General features: G+C 34.4%; 1 protein-coding gene across 9 annotated transcripts in view; it reads left to right on the top strand.

The window, feature by feature from the left end:
• Positions 1 to 14014, top strand: part of RALGAPA1 (Ral GTPase activating protein catalytic alpha subunit 1) — a 211631-nt gene that overhangs the window by 183095 nt on the left and 14522 nt on the right. The window lies entirely within an intron of this gene.

Here is a 14014-nt window from a genome sequence, read left to right as displayed (position 1 = left end):
TTGACATATAGATGATGGAGTGTTCCTCCCCAGTGTTTAAACAGTTACGGTATTTTCTTTTATACAGTTGTAGTCAGTACTTGTCTTTTGGTTAATTAATTAGAGCCCCATCATATACTGCTAATGGTGGTCTGCTAATCTGGGTGTGCGGAGATAACCAAAACAGTCATTACAAAGTACTCAGTCTAGTTGAGGAAATATATTGTTTTCAGTATCTATACTGTAATAAGAGTTATGCACAGAATGTTCTGCAAGTTATTATAACAAGGGGCCTCTCAGCTGGAAGGGATGGTGGTATCAGCAAACACTTCTGAGAATATAAGGCTTGACCCAATCTTGAAGGATAAATGAGTTAATCAGGTAGATGAGATTAAGAAGAGTATTCCAGGCAGAGGGAACAACATAAACAGAAACATGGAAGTATGAGAGGACATGGAGTGTTTTAGAACATGACTTCTGGAGCCAGATTGCCTGGACTCAAATATTGGTCACCTCTTCCTTAGTCCTGCAGCTTGGGCAAGTTATTTAACTTCTCCGCCTCATTTCCTTATCCATAAAATGAAGAATGATAATAATATCTAGCCTATAGTGTATTGAGAACTGAATGAGTCAATATGTGTAAAACTCTTAGAGCACTGCCTGGGACGAAATAGGCACACAGTTTTGTTTTTGTTTTTAATTTTACTTTATTTTTAAACTTTACAATATTGTGTTAGTTTTGCTAAATACCGAAATGAATCCGCCACAGGTATACACGTGTTCCCCATCCTGAACCCTCCTCCCTTCTCCCTCCCCATACCCTCCCTCTGGGTTGTCCCAGTGCACCAGCCCCAAGCATCCAGTATCGTGCATCGAACCTGGACTGGCGACTCGTTTCATACGTGATATTATACATGCTTCAATGCCATTCTCCCAAATCTTTCCACCCTCTCCCTCTCCCACAGAGTCCAACAGACTGTTCTATACATCAGTGTCTCTTTTGCTGTCTCATACACAGGGTTATTGTTACCATCTTTCTAAATTCCATATATATGCGTTAGTATACTGTATTGGTGTTTTTCTTTCTGGCTTACTTCACTCTGTATAATAGGCTCCAGTTTCATCCACCTCATTAGAACTGATTCAAATGTATTCTTTTTAATGGCTGAGTAATACTCCATTGTGTATATGTACCACAGCTTTCTTATCCATTCATCTGCTGATGGACATCTAGGTTGCTTCCATGTCCTGGCTATTATAAACAGTGCTGTGATGAACATTAGGGTACATGTGTCTCTTTCCCTCCTGGTTTCCTCAGTGTGTATGCCCAGCAGTGGGATTGCTGGATCATAAGGTAGTTTTATTTCCAGTTTTTTAAGGAATCTCCACACTGTTCTCCATAGTGGCTGTACTAGTTTGCATTCCCACCAACAGTGTAAGAGGGTTCCCTTTTCTCCACACCCTCTCCAGCATTTATTGCTTGTAGACTTTTGGATCGCAGCCATTCTGACTGGCGTGAAATGGTACCTCATAGTGGTTTTGATTTGCATTTCTCTGATAATGAGTGATGTTGAGCATCTTTTCATGTGTTTGTTAGCCATCTGTATGTCTTCTTTGGAGAAATGTCTATTTAGTTCTTTGGCCCATTTTTTGATTGGGTCATTTATTTTTCTGGAGTTGAGCTGTAGGAGTTGCTTGTATATTTTTGAGATTAGGTGTTTGTCCGTTTCTTCATTTGCTATTATTTTCTCCCATTCTGAAGGCTGCCTTTTCACCTTGCTAATAGTTTCCTTTGTTGTGCAGAAGCTTTTAAGTTTAATTAGGTCCCATTTGTTTATTTTTGCTTTTATTTCCAATATTCTGGGAGGTGGGTCATAGAGGATCCTGCTGTGATGTATGTCGGAGAGTGTTTTGCCTATGTTCTCCTCTAGGAGTTTTATAGTTTCTGGTCTTAACGTTTAGATCTTTAATCCATTTTGAGTTTATTTTTGTGTATGGTGTTAGAAAGTGGTCTAGTTTCATTCTTTTACAAGTGGTTGACCAGTTTTCCCAGCACCACTTGTTAAAGAGATTGTCTTTAATCCATTGTATATTTTTGCCTCCTTTGTCAAAGATAAGGTGTCCATATGTGTGTGGATTTATCTCTGGGCTTTCTATTTTGTTCCATTGATCTATATTTCTGTCTTTGTAGGCACACAGTTTTAAAAGTTAAATTGTTTTCGTTACTCATTCGTAAAGTGGATTTGTGTCTTCATATACTTTTTCTATATGATTAAAAACATTTCACTTATTTCTCTTCTACATAATAAACTGTAGATGTTAAGCTTTACAAGGAAGGCTTTTTAAAATACCCTATTGCATGTGAAATAGATGTATCATAAGTCTGCAGCATATGTTTTCTTCTTTTAAGAAACATTGACTTAAGTAACCTGATTTCTGTGTAATTTCTCATGTATTCTGACAGTGTGGAATAGAATTATAGGTAGATTCTGATGTGTTACATTGATTAATTAAGCTTAGTGACATTTATATAGCATTTCTTATTTGTAGTGGTTACATCTTCATTTACTTCTAGTTGAAAACTCAGATTTGAAGTGGTCATTGTTATGAAATGTAAAGATTCAGTTTATTATTTCCTGAATATCTCTAGAAAGCTTATTATGCATAAACTAATTCTGTCCACATTGTCAGCTCTACTACAATTGTCGTCTTTGTGACCTTTGCCTCTTGATAGTTCCCCTGATCCTGATGTTCATCCTGAGGTTAGTGTTTTCCATCATTTGATTTAAGACACAGTAGAAAGAATGCCTTTTTTTTTTTTTTTAATTTTAATTGGAGGATAATTATTTTACAGTATTGTGATGGTTTTTGCCATACATTGACATGAATCAAACACAGGTATACATGTGTCTCCCCATCTTGAACCCCTCTCTCCCTTTTCTCCCCTCCCTATCCCTCTGGGTTGTCCCAGAGCACCAGCTTCGGGTACCCTTCTTCATGCTTCGAATTTGGACTGGTTGTCTCTTTTACATATGGTAATATACATGTTTCAGTGCTATTCTCTCAAATCATCCCACCCTCACCTTCTCCCACTGAGTCCCAAAGTCTGCGTGTCCTTTGCTGTGCTACATGTAGGGTCGTTGGTGCCATCTTTCTAAATTCCATATATATGCATTATATACAGTAATATACAGTATTTGGGATTGCTGGATCCTATGGCAGTTCGTTCCGTTTTTAAGGAATCTCCACACTCTTCTCCATAGTGGCTGTACCAGTTTGCGTTCCCACCAAGAGTGTAAGAGGGTTCCCTTTTCTCCATACCCTCTCTAGCATTTATTGTTTGTAGACTTTTTGATGCTGGCCATTCTGACTGGTATATGGTGATACCTCAGTGTGGTTTTGATTTGCATTTCTCTAATAATAAGCAGTGTTGAGCATCTTTTCGTGTGTTTATTGGCCATCCATATGTCTTCTTTGGAGAAATGTGTGTTGTATTTTGGAGATTAATTCTTTGTCAGTTGTTTCATTTGCTATTATTTTCTCCTATTCTGAAGGCTGGCTTTTCACCTTATAGTTTCCTTCGTTGTGCAAAAGCTTCTAAGAATGCCTTAAATCTTTTGGGAAAGTGATGAGAGTGCGATTAGAGTGTAATACAAACCTCTACTTGCTTCTAGTGTCAATAGGAACTCAATTTATTGAACTAACACAAACTGTTTCTGGCCTGAGAGACAAACAGCATGTAAGATGCACATCTTACTAAGTAGTTCAAGTATACCAATGAAAAGTGAGGATATGGCTTAATTTCCTTTACCTGCACCTCTTGAGGACTATTTCCCATTTGCATGTTACACTAGAGGTATAATAGCTGGATTTGCAGTTAGAAACATTGATTTTAACCTGAGGTCTGCCTTGTGATCATAGTCAAGTCCCAGAATCTCTAACCCTAACTTTCTTCATCTTTAATAACAAACATGCTAATAACCATCTCAGAATTGTGGCAAAGAATAAATGAGATAATGAATTTTAGATGCGCCTAGTAAATGAAATAAGGTACATTATTTTGTGCCGTGATTAATTCTGTTATGTGTAAAGATTACAGTCAATATAAAACAACTCTACCCAACAGCAAGGAATTGCCTAATTGGGTTTTTATATTTGGTTGGTTGGTCGGTTAATTGATTGAATTGGATTTTCAGGCTTGTTTCATGAAGTTCTTATAGTTAATCTTGCTGAGACATTAATAGATACTACACTGGAGAAAATTCTAAGATGAAGAGAGAGAATTTAAGATGAAAACAGTAAATATGAACACTTTACCCAGCAGATGTGAGGAACTTCTATCAGGAAAACCACTTCAGCAACAATCAGTAAAAATATTAAATCAAATCAAACAAGTTTTTCTTGACTTAGAAGCTTGAATTTAGAAGCTGTATAGAAGTTGTTTCCCCATAATATTTAAGTATATTGTAGAGATACTCTTAGCCTTTGCTGATCTGAAGAACTATATTCTCTTTTCACAAAGGTTCACAAAGGTGTATATTAATTTTAAACATTGAGGGAATTGACAATATAGATAGATTACTTGATTTTTAAGTGGAAGTTTACATAATAAATTACAACTAGATGGTTTCATTTTAAGATACTAAACTATAGATCTCCTTTCATTTTAAATAGTGAATATTTCAGAAATAATAAAATTTTAAATATGCAGTTTTGACAAATTCAGATAAGCTCACATTAAGGAAAAAAATCATGTATTCTAAAACAGATCAATAAAGCTTATGAGAAATTACAATAAAAATTGAGATCTCAATAGGCTTTGAAAACCATCAGGTTCTATTTTAATCCTCATAAGAGAAATGGAGTAAAAGAATATGTAATAAACTCAATTATATTTGGATAATTGAACTGCTGTGTCAGTTATTTTATGCCCAATAAAAGTACCCACTAAGATTCCACAGCATAAATTGTGCTATTTATGATCATTAAATACAGCTTAAATTTTATCCTAGGAACATCTTCTGTATCTATGAATCTAATGCTGTTCACTAAACGAGGACAATATTGATTGTCATATGCTGCCCAAATCGATCATGCTGGCAGCCAGAATTACAGTAATCTGTCAGTATTGATGACTGTCTTTCAAGCTTTGAAACCTCTCCTTCACTTCACTTGTCATTTCTTGCATTACTTGTACTTGAAAAGCATTTCCTTACAACTTCTGACTTTCTCAGCTAGGTTTTGTTGGTTTTGTTGTTTTTTTTTTTTTTTTGTCTCGAGCTCAATTTGTTGGTTTGATCATGCAGTTAGAATTGAAATGCATCACTGGGGAGGAAGAGTAGGCACATTCTGGGTAACCACTGGACCTGAGGACTATTTCAGGTTGATGTTTAGCCATCATTTAGTAGTTACCTGTTGAAAGAGAGTGTATGTGTGTTTTGGTGTGGGGTTTGGGGTTTTTTTAGATGTTTTTGACTTTTTTGTAAGAATATAATTCTAAAACATCAGTTTCATGATTAAAAGTCATATCATGGCTTTTTCTTAAATAAAAATTTTAAATTATTTGTTTTGATTCCAGAGACATTAAGACTGTGTATAAATGTTAAATATGTTGATATTATATACATCCTATTTTTCTTTAATGTGAGACCTATTATACATAGAAAATTTTCAGAAGTTATAGTATATAATCATATTGTATTTGGGTTCTCAGAGAAGCAATCAGTAGGATGTGTGTTCTTAAGTATATATAGAGAGAGAGGTTGATTTTAAGGAATTGACTCACATGGTTGTGGGTACTGGCAAGTCTGAAATCTGTGGGAGTTAGGGTAGAGATAGTAATCACACCTAAAAATTACCTTCAGAGCAACATCTAAGCTGGTATTTAACCAAAAACTGGGTACCATGGCCTAGCCAAGTTGACATAAAATTAACCATCTCCCATGTCTTAGTTTTCTTAAGGTTTCTTCTTAGCCTTTCTTACTCCAAGATATAATTTGAAAAAACTTTTATCAGTCTTAAATATGATGAATAATTAGTTTAACCACCACCAGGTAAGAAGATAGAACTATACTGTTTTTCTTCTATCAAAAATATTTATTGATCACTTACATAGTAATGGTAAATATTTTGAGAGAAATGCAAAGACAAATCAGATGGTAATCTCTTATAAAGTTTATAATTTAATAGGAGAGAGAATATATATTTACACTAAAAATTACACAAGGTAAAATGTGTCACGGTCAGGTTGTAGATAAAATGCTTTGGGAGTCCTGAAGAAAAAATCATTACTTTGGAGTCAGAAAACTAGGGAAGAATGTGTAGAAAATCTGGGCCTCAAAGGTGAGATTTGAGTAGGTGGAATGGAGCATGTCTGTTATAATCCTTGCCATTTATATTTTTAGATTTTTATGTATATATGTGTATAATACATATGTAATATTCTGAAATATACATTATAAGGAATATTATGAAACTAAATGGTTATCTTTTAAAAAAACACTTTCCTCCTAGATTTAATATTCTTCCCTACCAAACCAATATCATTTGATTTCTTCTAATCTGTTTAGATTTGACTTTTTTCGTAAATGCCAGAAATGGGTTTCTGTTTAACTTTATCAGACAAATTACCAGAAGTCAATGATCATTCTTCAATTAGTCACAGTTTGTTATCCCTGCAGTTCTGCTACTCAAATGTAAAGAACCTGTTGCAAAAGTATAAGAGCCAAAACGAAATGAAATGTAATTGATTGGCTCCGCTAATGCAGTTTGCCATTCATTACGATAGAACATTATAAAACCTCTTAGGGAGGCCCATCAATATTGCTGCCATTTCATGTTAGAAGAAAGTGAGTTTATTGAGAAACTACATAAATTTATATATCTACTGTCTTTTGTAGATCATTTCCTCCAAAGATAATATTGATAAATACAGACTATCCTAAGTCCTTAATTATAAATTAATTATTTTTTAAAGTGTGGCAGCTGACTGTTGGGAAATCAGCATGGGCTTCAGAATCCAGAACCGTTTATTAAGTGTGTCACTGTCTTTCTGTCTGATTTTTATTTAATCTGTAAAAAGAGTACCAAACTCAGGAATGTTGTAAGGATTAAATGAGATTATCCATATGAAGCACTAAGCAGCCTGTCTGCCATGTAGCAAGAGCTCAGAAAATGTGCTTTTACATATTATTATACTTTAACATGTATTGACAGATGAAGTATTTTTATCCTATTCTGATAGGAAAAGAAAGCACTACCAGCATCTTACCTGTTTTGTCACATCCAACATGACAGTATGGTCCGCATATGGTCCAATCTAGATAGTTGGGTTATATCATAGTACACCAGAAAGAAACTAGAAAACTATCAGGTGATTGTCCAACTTTTCCGTAAAAACAAAACTTGAAGTTTCTCTACTTCTGTATCTTTACGAACTTCTGACCTGTGCTAGAAAGGAACTTTTTCTCTATTAAACCCTTATGTTGTTGATATTAGTGACAAAGATGCACTAGTGTGCCTACGTTATTATTAAGTATACCTACTACATAATATGTAAGTTTTATTCTAGTCTTCTTTAAAAAATAAAAAACAGTAGTAGATTCATATGCTATTTGGGGATTTCAGAGAGCAAAGAATGAAGGATGTAAAGCTGAAATTACTCTAACCTTGTTTAATGAAGGAATTGCAGTGCTTTTAATCCATTAATTTCCTTTACTAAATATAAGGGATTTTGCTATTGAATTTTTAGTAACTCAATAATGGAATTAAAATTAAACTATGGATCACAGATCTCCGCATTTTCTTCTAACTGCTTTTCCTCTCAAACACGAGAATACAGCCTATTTAAATCTTAACTTTTGCTTGCCAAACCACTGTTACCGTCCATCTGTTCATGCCAATTGTAAAGAAGGTTCGGTTTTTAGTGAAGCTTTGCATTTCACATAAGGTATGTGAAGTGAAATTTCACAAGGGACATGATGGATCCTGATTCTTAGTGATAAACCTTTGGGGCCATCAGGGTTGGCATATGGTCCAGTATGATATGAAGGCTTGGGTTCCCTGGCTTCACTTCTTTGGCGTGAAGCTGATAAAACCTGGCTCTTGAGTATTATTTCACTGGACACCAATCATGGGCAGCAGGAACTGCCCATTTAACTCTCTGTGGGAAGGAAGCCCAGAGAGCATTCACAATGGTACCATTGTCGAGTTGCAAACTGCTCTGAACAGCTTGACGGCACTAGGGAGGAGGGGAAGGGGTTGCTTTACTAATTGCTGTTGAGAAAAAGAGAAGCAGCAAAATAGCTGTTGTAGAACTGATGTTTCTACATTTACTTATTCTCTCTTGATAAAGGTGTTGATTTTTATTTAGCACATACCTGCTATCAAAAAGAAAGCAAATAAATATATTTAAGCAACCACCTGTAGTAATTCCGTTAACAGCCCACAAAATTATAGCAGAGCAAAAATCAGTTTTCCTTTAGGATATTTTTATGTTTAAATGAAATGAAAATAATGTTTTGTAATCTTGATAGAAATTTAAAATAAAGGACAGTGGGTTAAAACCACCAAAGTTTATACATCACATAAGGTTAGAGACAAATTTGACTTAATTTCCTTTACTGTGTGCTTTTAACAATTCCTGAATATCATCTGAATATACATAAGCTATACTGATACAGAAATATAAATCAATTTTATGCATAACAGTCACAAATCTTAAGGTTAAATACTAGATTTATCATTTAAATGAGGTGATGCCTGTTTCAGTCACTCATGATTATCTTTCTCTCCTTGAATTCTATTTTGGATATCTTTTTTAAAAGTGAGTCAGTGTATGCTGTAATATTTATATAAACACCACTCTAGGTCTTTACATTTTCTTCTGGTCAGTCTAATCAAGCAGTTGGAAGTTCTCATGCAAAAAAAACAATGATGTACAACTTAAAAAAATATTAAAAGCTTATTTCAGCCCCCAAGATCCTGACCCCATAATATATTTCCATAGATGATTCTTTTTTTCCAGCAGAAATTAAGTTGACTAAATTATACTGCAGTATTGTAATTTATACAACATGTCCTTTCAAAGGATCAGGGAGAGTTATTTTAAGAAAAGTTTTTCAATCTATAAATTTTTAAAATTTTGATGTCCTTGCTAAACTGAAGGAAAATCAAATGCATGTTTTATAAAATTAGTAACATTCTGTAAAATTTAACTACTATTCCATCTCTCATATCCGCTTAAATTGTTTTAGTAAATGAGCACCCAGTGCAATATTTCAAAAACAGTAATTCATTGAATACCCATTCTTCCTTTTACTACAGAATAGATTATAGTTAAGTCAAGATTAATGGGTAGATTTTAATGTTAAAGTCCTGTCTCTGAGCCTATTATTCCCTGGGGGCATATAGTGCATTAGTTTAAGCCAATATATTGTTTATCATAGATTCTATGACACTGTCTTAAATGATGGTTTGCTGTACCCTGTAACTATTTACCATGATAATAAATCACTTTGTGTACTCCCAATAATTATAGCATTTAAACAGAATCTTAATTAAGTTAGTGCACATTTAGGTAGAGATAACACTTAAGTAATTGTACACTGTAAAATTTCACTTAGTTATTTTTTCCCTTTTTGCAGTCTTCTGACATAACCCAAGTTTAGTATTTATTCCAAACACATTGATTTCCTTAACTTAATGTATTGAAATTTTTGTTCCTAAAAGGAAAAAACACAAGTGATTGTTTCTAATTTTCCCTCAATATTTTAAAAATTCTTACTCTAATACTTAGTAGTTCTGAAGCAGTTCTCTGTTGACTGTGAAAGTCTCATTATTACTTAGTGATAATATTTTCAAGCAGATCTTACTGAGAATGAGAGTACAAAATTTTAATTGTATTAAATTTGAAATCCAAGTAACTTAGTTTTTCTTGTAGATGATTTGGTTTATACAGCTTTCATGAAAGTGAAACATATACATATTTGATAATGTTAGTGCTTTTTAGAAGCTGCCAATGATTATTGGATTATTAAATCAGGAAGGATTTTCAGAACCTTTAGGTAGGTTTAAATTTTTAATCCTATTTATTTAAGGTTAATCTTTTTAAGTGTGTTTACATAAATTTTGTTATATAGAATTGGGTTTATCAACTTTTTACTTACTGTTTTCATTTAATAATTGACTGATTTATGAGCAATTATATATGGTCCAAATTTTATACAACTCCAGCTTTCAATAATAGGACTATCCTCACAGTGCCTTAGCACCTGTTATGGATTTTGAGTCATCTGGCAGCCCATGGGACTTAGATAAAGAAGTACCAGGTGTCCTGCCTGTCTCCTAATTGAGACGCAGTGAAAACAATATAGACTTGGCAGTATGGTTAAAAGGATGGATTAAAGCCCAGCTTTGTCTACTCTGACAAATCACAGCTTTTCCTTCATGGTGTAGATAGTATCAACTACTAAAGAATTTCATTAATATTAGACATCATAAAAATCATACACAATTATTTGTCATAACCTGTTGTGGATTTTCAGAATTTCTGTTTAACAATTCTAAGATTCATGCTGTTTATGTAGGAGAATTTTATTTTTACTGCATATGAACTAGACTCCATGTTCCTTAAAGAAATTAGTTGCTGTAGGAAAGAAATGGAGTGTTAATTTACTAGATCTTTATAAAGTAAGCAATATACCTTACTTTTATCTTATAAAGGAGCGGTGCTTTTTAGTCTGTGGGATACTTCATTGCCCTGTGTATTTCAGGAAGGTATCCCACTTTACTCCTGATAATAATAGTCATGAGATCCTTGAGTTGTACTTATAAAATGTATCTACCTATATACTATATCTCAATAAAATTCTAATTTTCCATTATGTTTTCAAGATCCTATAATGATACTACTTCAGAATGTTTGAAAATATTTCATGGCCTTTTAGAACTGAAAAGCCAAATGTGGTTTATTTTCTCATTGTTTAGATCATGTTATAGATTTTTACTATACTACATATGGGATTCAACTATATAAACAAACATTTTTTGAAAATTGCCAATCTTAGAAGTTAAGCTAATAGTCATTGTGTTGGCCATCCCTGAGCTGACTAAAATGCCTTTTATACTTTTTTTTCCATCTAAAATTCGTATCATTGAGATAATCTGTAGAAAAGCACTGGACTCTTAAATGACCAAGGTTCTAGTCCCAACTACCAGTCAGTCAGCAGCTTTGTTTTTCTAAGCAAATCTTTATATTCTCCTTCAAGGCAAAGCTTATTGTTGAATAAGCATTTTGCTGAGTTTCCTGAAATTAATGTTGGTAGATCTTTGTTGTATCCTTCCTCAAGTTCTGACTTGTCCTAAAATATTCTCTATAAATGATGCCTTGGGATCAGTCCTCTCAAGATTGCCTTTTTAAAACCTTAAATATTTAAATTCCCAAGTATTTTTTTCAAGGATATTTTTACCTCTCTTCTTAGAGTGTACAGAGCAGTTTTGGATATCTGCCTAAAATGATTTTGAAAATACCTTTCATTTTATTTTATCTACAGAGATATTCCCAGTTTCTTTCCTTTTCTCCCTTCACTGCAGATGGCCACTTGGATGATAAGTAGAATTGATGAAAAATTTTTTAATTTCTTAAAAAAAAAATTATCCCAACCAGTGGGACAAAATGTTTATTTCAGTGCTAAATTGTAATGAGTTGTGATTACGTTGAATATTATAGCATTTCTTCTGTGGGCAGTTATTTTATGTTAATATCAGCTTTCTTTTAATGTTATACCTTACATAGGTATACACAGTGCTTTACTCACTTCTTTCAAAAAAAAGTCAGCTAGATTAAGGATAGGGGTAGAACCACTCTTCCTCATAAGTAAGATTCAAACTCTGTCTCTAAATTCAATCTTAGGAAGGTCCCAACTATATTTGCCCCAAGGGGTTTGTCTCTGGAGAGCCTAATTGGGATTAGAGGAAGCAGGCTCTCTGCATAAGTGAAGTCGCTCAGTTGTGTCCTACTCTTCACTACCCCATGGATTGTAGCCTACCAGGCTCCTCCATCCATGGAATTTTCCAGGCAGAAATACTGGAGTGGGTTGCCATTTCCTTCTCCAGGGGATCTTCCCAACCCAGGGATTGAACCCAGGTCTCCTGCATTGTAGGCAGACACTTTACCATCTGAGCCACCAGGGAAGTCAACAGGCTCCTAATCAATTATCAACCAACTTGATTCATTCCTTCTATAGTTTATAAACAGTCAAGGAGTACTACTGGGTCTTGTACTAGGTGCTGGAGATATTAAGATAGAACGGCATGGCCTCCGCCCTCAGACATTAGTCTCCCACTAGTTTATTAGAAGAACAAGCATGAGGAAAGAGGCACACTTGGTGCTTAACAGCTGGCTCTGGAGAGCAGGAAGAGGCTCGATTGGTGGCATTTATTGAGTTCCATGATGTGAAAACTCCCACCAGAGTCAATACCAAGCTACCAACCATCTTGCAAACTTTGTAAATAAGGTAGGTAGTATTCACAAAAAAATTTAAGTCACTATGCAAAACTCTGTCTCTTCCTGCAATTACCATTCTTGGAATTTTCTATAGAGAGAAGGCAGACGAAATTCCTAACTGGTAAAACAGCAAAGAAACCACATTCCTATGAGTGTGGGCAAGTGCTTACTGCATTAGGAATTTCAGAATGGGCCTTGAATCCCTGAGGCTGTGCTGTGAAGCACAGATACAGATACTTCATACTTTGCCTTTACTCAAAAAGGAGTCAGTAGGGGTTTTGTTTGTTTTGGAAAGAAAACATTAAACTTGAATTTACGAGGAATTAGTTAGGCAGTGATAGGCCTTTGATGTCTGCTTATAATTTTCGTAACACCTTTTTATGAAAAATTATACTTTATATTTGTTCTTACATACTACATGTGTACACACATATATACATATATAAACACACATACATACACACAAGTTTCAATTTCTTTGAAGCTAGTCACAAATTACATTGGACGTATAAATCCCCTGATTACACTGTATTGTTAAGAAAATTATTATGGAGAATGAAAAATTAAAAACCAAATCTACCTTTAAAAAAATTACCTTTTGTCTGTTTTTCCTATACATTAGTAAAGTTGAAATAAGTGGCACTAATTAACTATTTACCATCTCTTTTGTTCATATTCTTTTTTCTCATGAGAAATCAGTTTTCTCAGAATAACTCAGAAGTTCCTCTTGTACGTACCATAGACAAGTTTTATCAAAGCATTCTTGCAAATGAATGCATGTATATATTTCTTAAACTGGTACTGAAAAGTGTCCACATGGAGACAACACTTTCTATTTATTACGTTGGTGCAAACATAATTGTGGTTTCTGACCGTGAATTTTAAATCATAACTAGGCTCCAATGGATCTTTATTAGTCAAAATAAAAACCATTACAATCAACACATTATTTAGTAACGAGAAATAAGTTGGTTTATTCCTATAGCATAAAAATATGTTGTTTTGGGATTCAATGAACTCTTGGAAAGAATTTTCTGCATTCTGCTGGTTGTGGAAGCATTTTCCCTGCAAGAAATTGTAGAGATTCTTGAAGAAGTGGTCGCTGGTGAGAGATCAGGTGAATATGGCGGATGAGGCAAAACTTAGTAGCCTGATTCAGTCAACTTTAGAAGTGTCGGTTGTGTGACACGCACTTGGGCGTTGTCATGGAGAATTGGGCCCTTTCTGTTGACCAGTGCTGGCTGCAGTTGTGGCAGTTTTTAGTGCATCTCATCGATTTGCTGAGCATACTTCCCAGTTATAATGGCTTCATTGAGATTCAGAAAGCTGTAGTGGATCAGATGGGCAGCAGACCACCAAACAGTGACCATGACTTTCTTTGGTGCAAGTTTTGCTTTGGGAAGTGTTTTGGAGCTGCTTCTTGGTCTCACCACACTAAGTTGGGCATTGCCAGTTGTTGTATAAAATCCACTTTTTGTTGCCTGTCACAGTCTGATCAAGAAATGCTTCATTGTTGTTGCATAGGATAAG

This window comes from Bos indicus x Bos taurus, chromosome 21 (genome assembly GCF_003369695.1).
Source record: "Bos indicus x Bos taurus breed Angus x Brahman F1 hybrid chromosome 21, Bos_hybrid_MaternalHap_v2.0, whole genome shotgun sequence".
Lineage (NCBI taxonomy): Eukaryota > Metazoa > Chordata > Mammalia > Artiodactyla > Bovidae > Bos > Bos indicus x Bos taurus.
The sequence above is the reverse complement of the archived record's forward strand: the minus strand, read 5'-3'. Positions and strand labels throughout refer to the sequence as shown.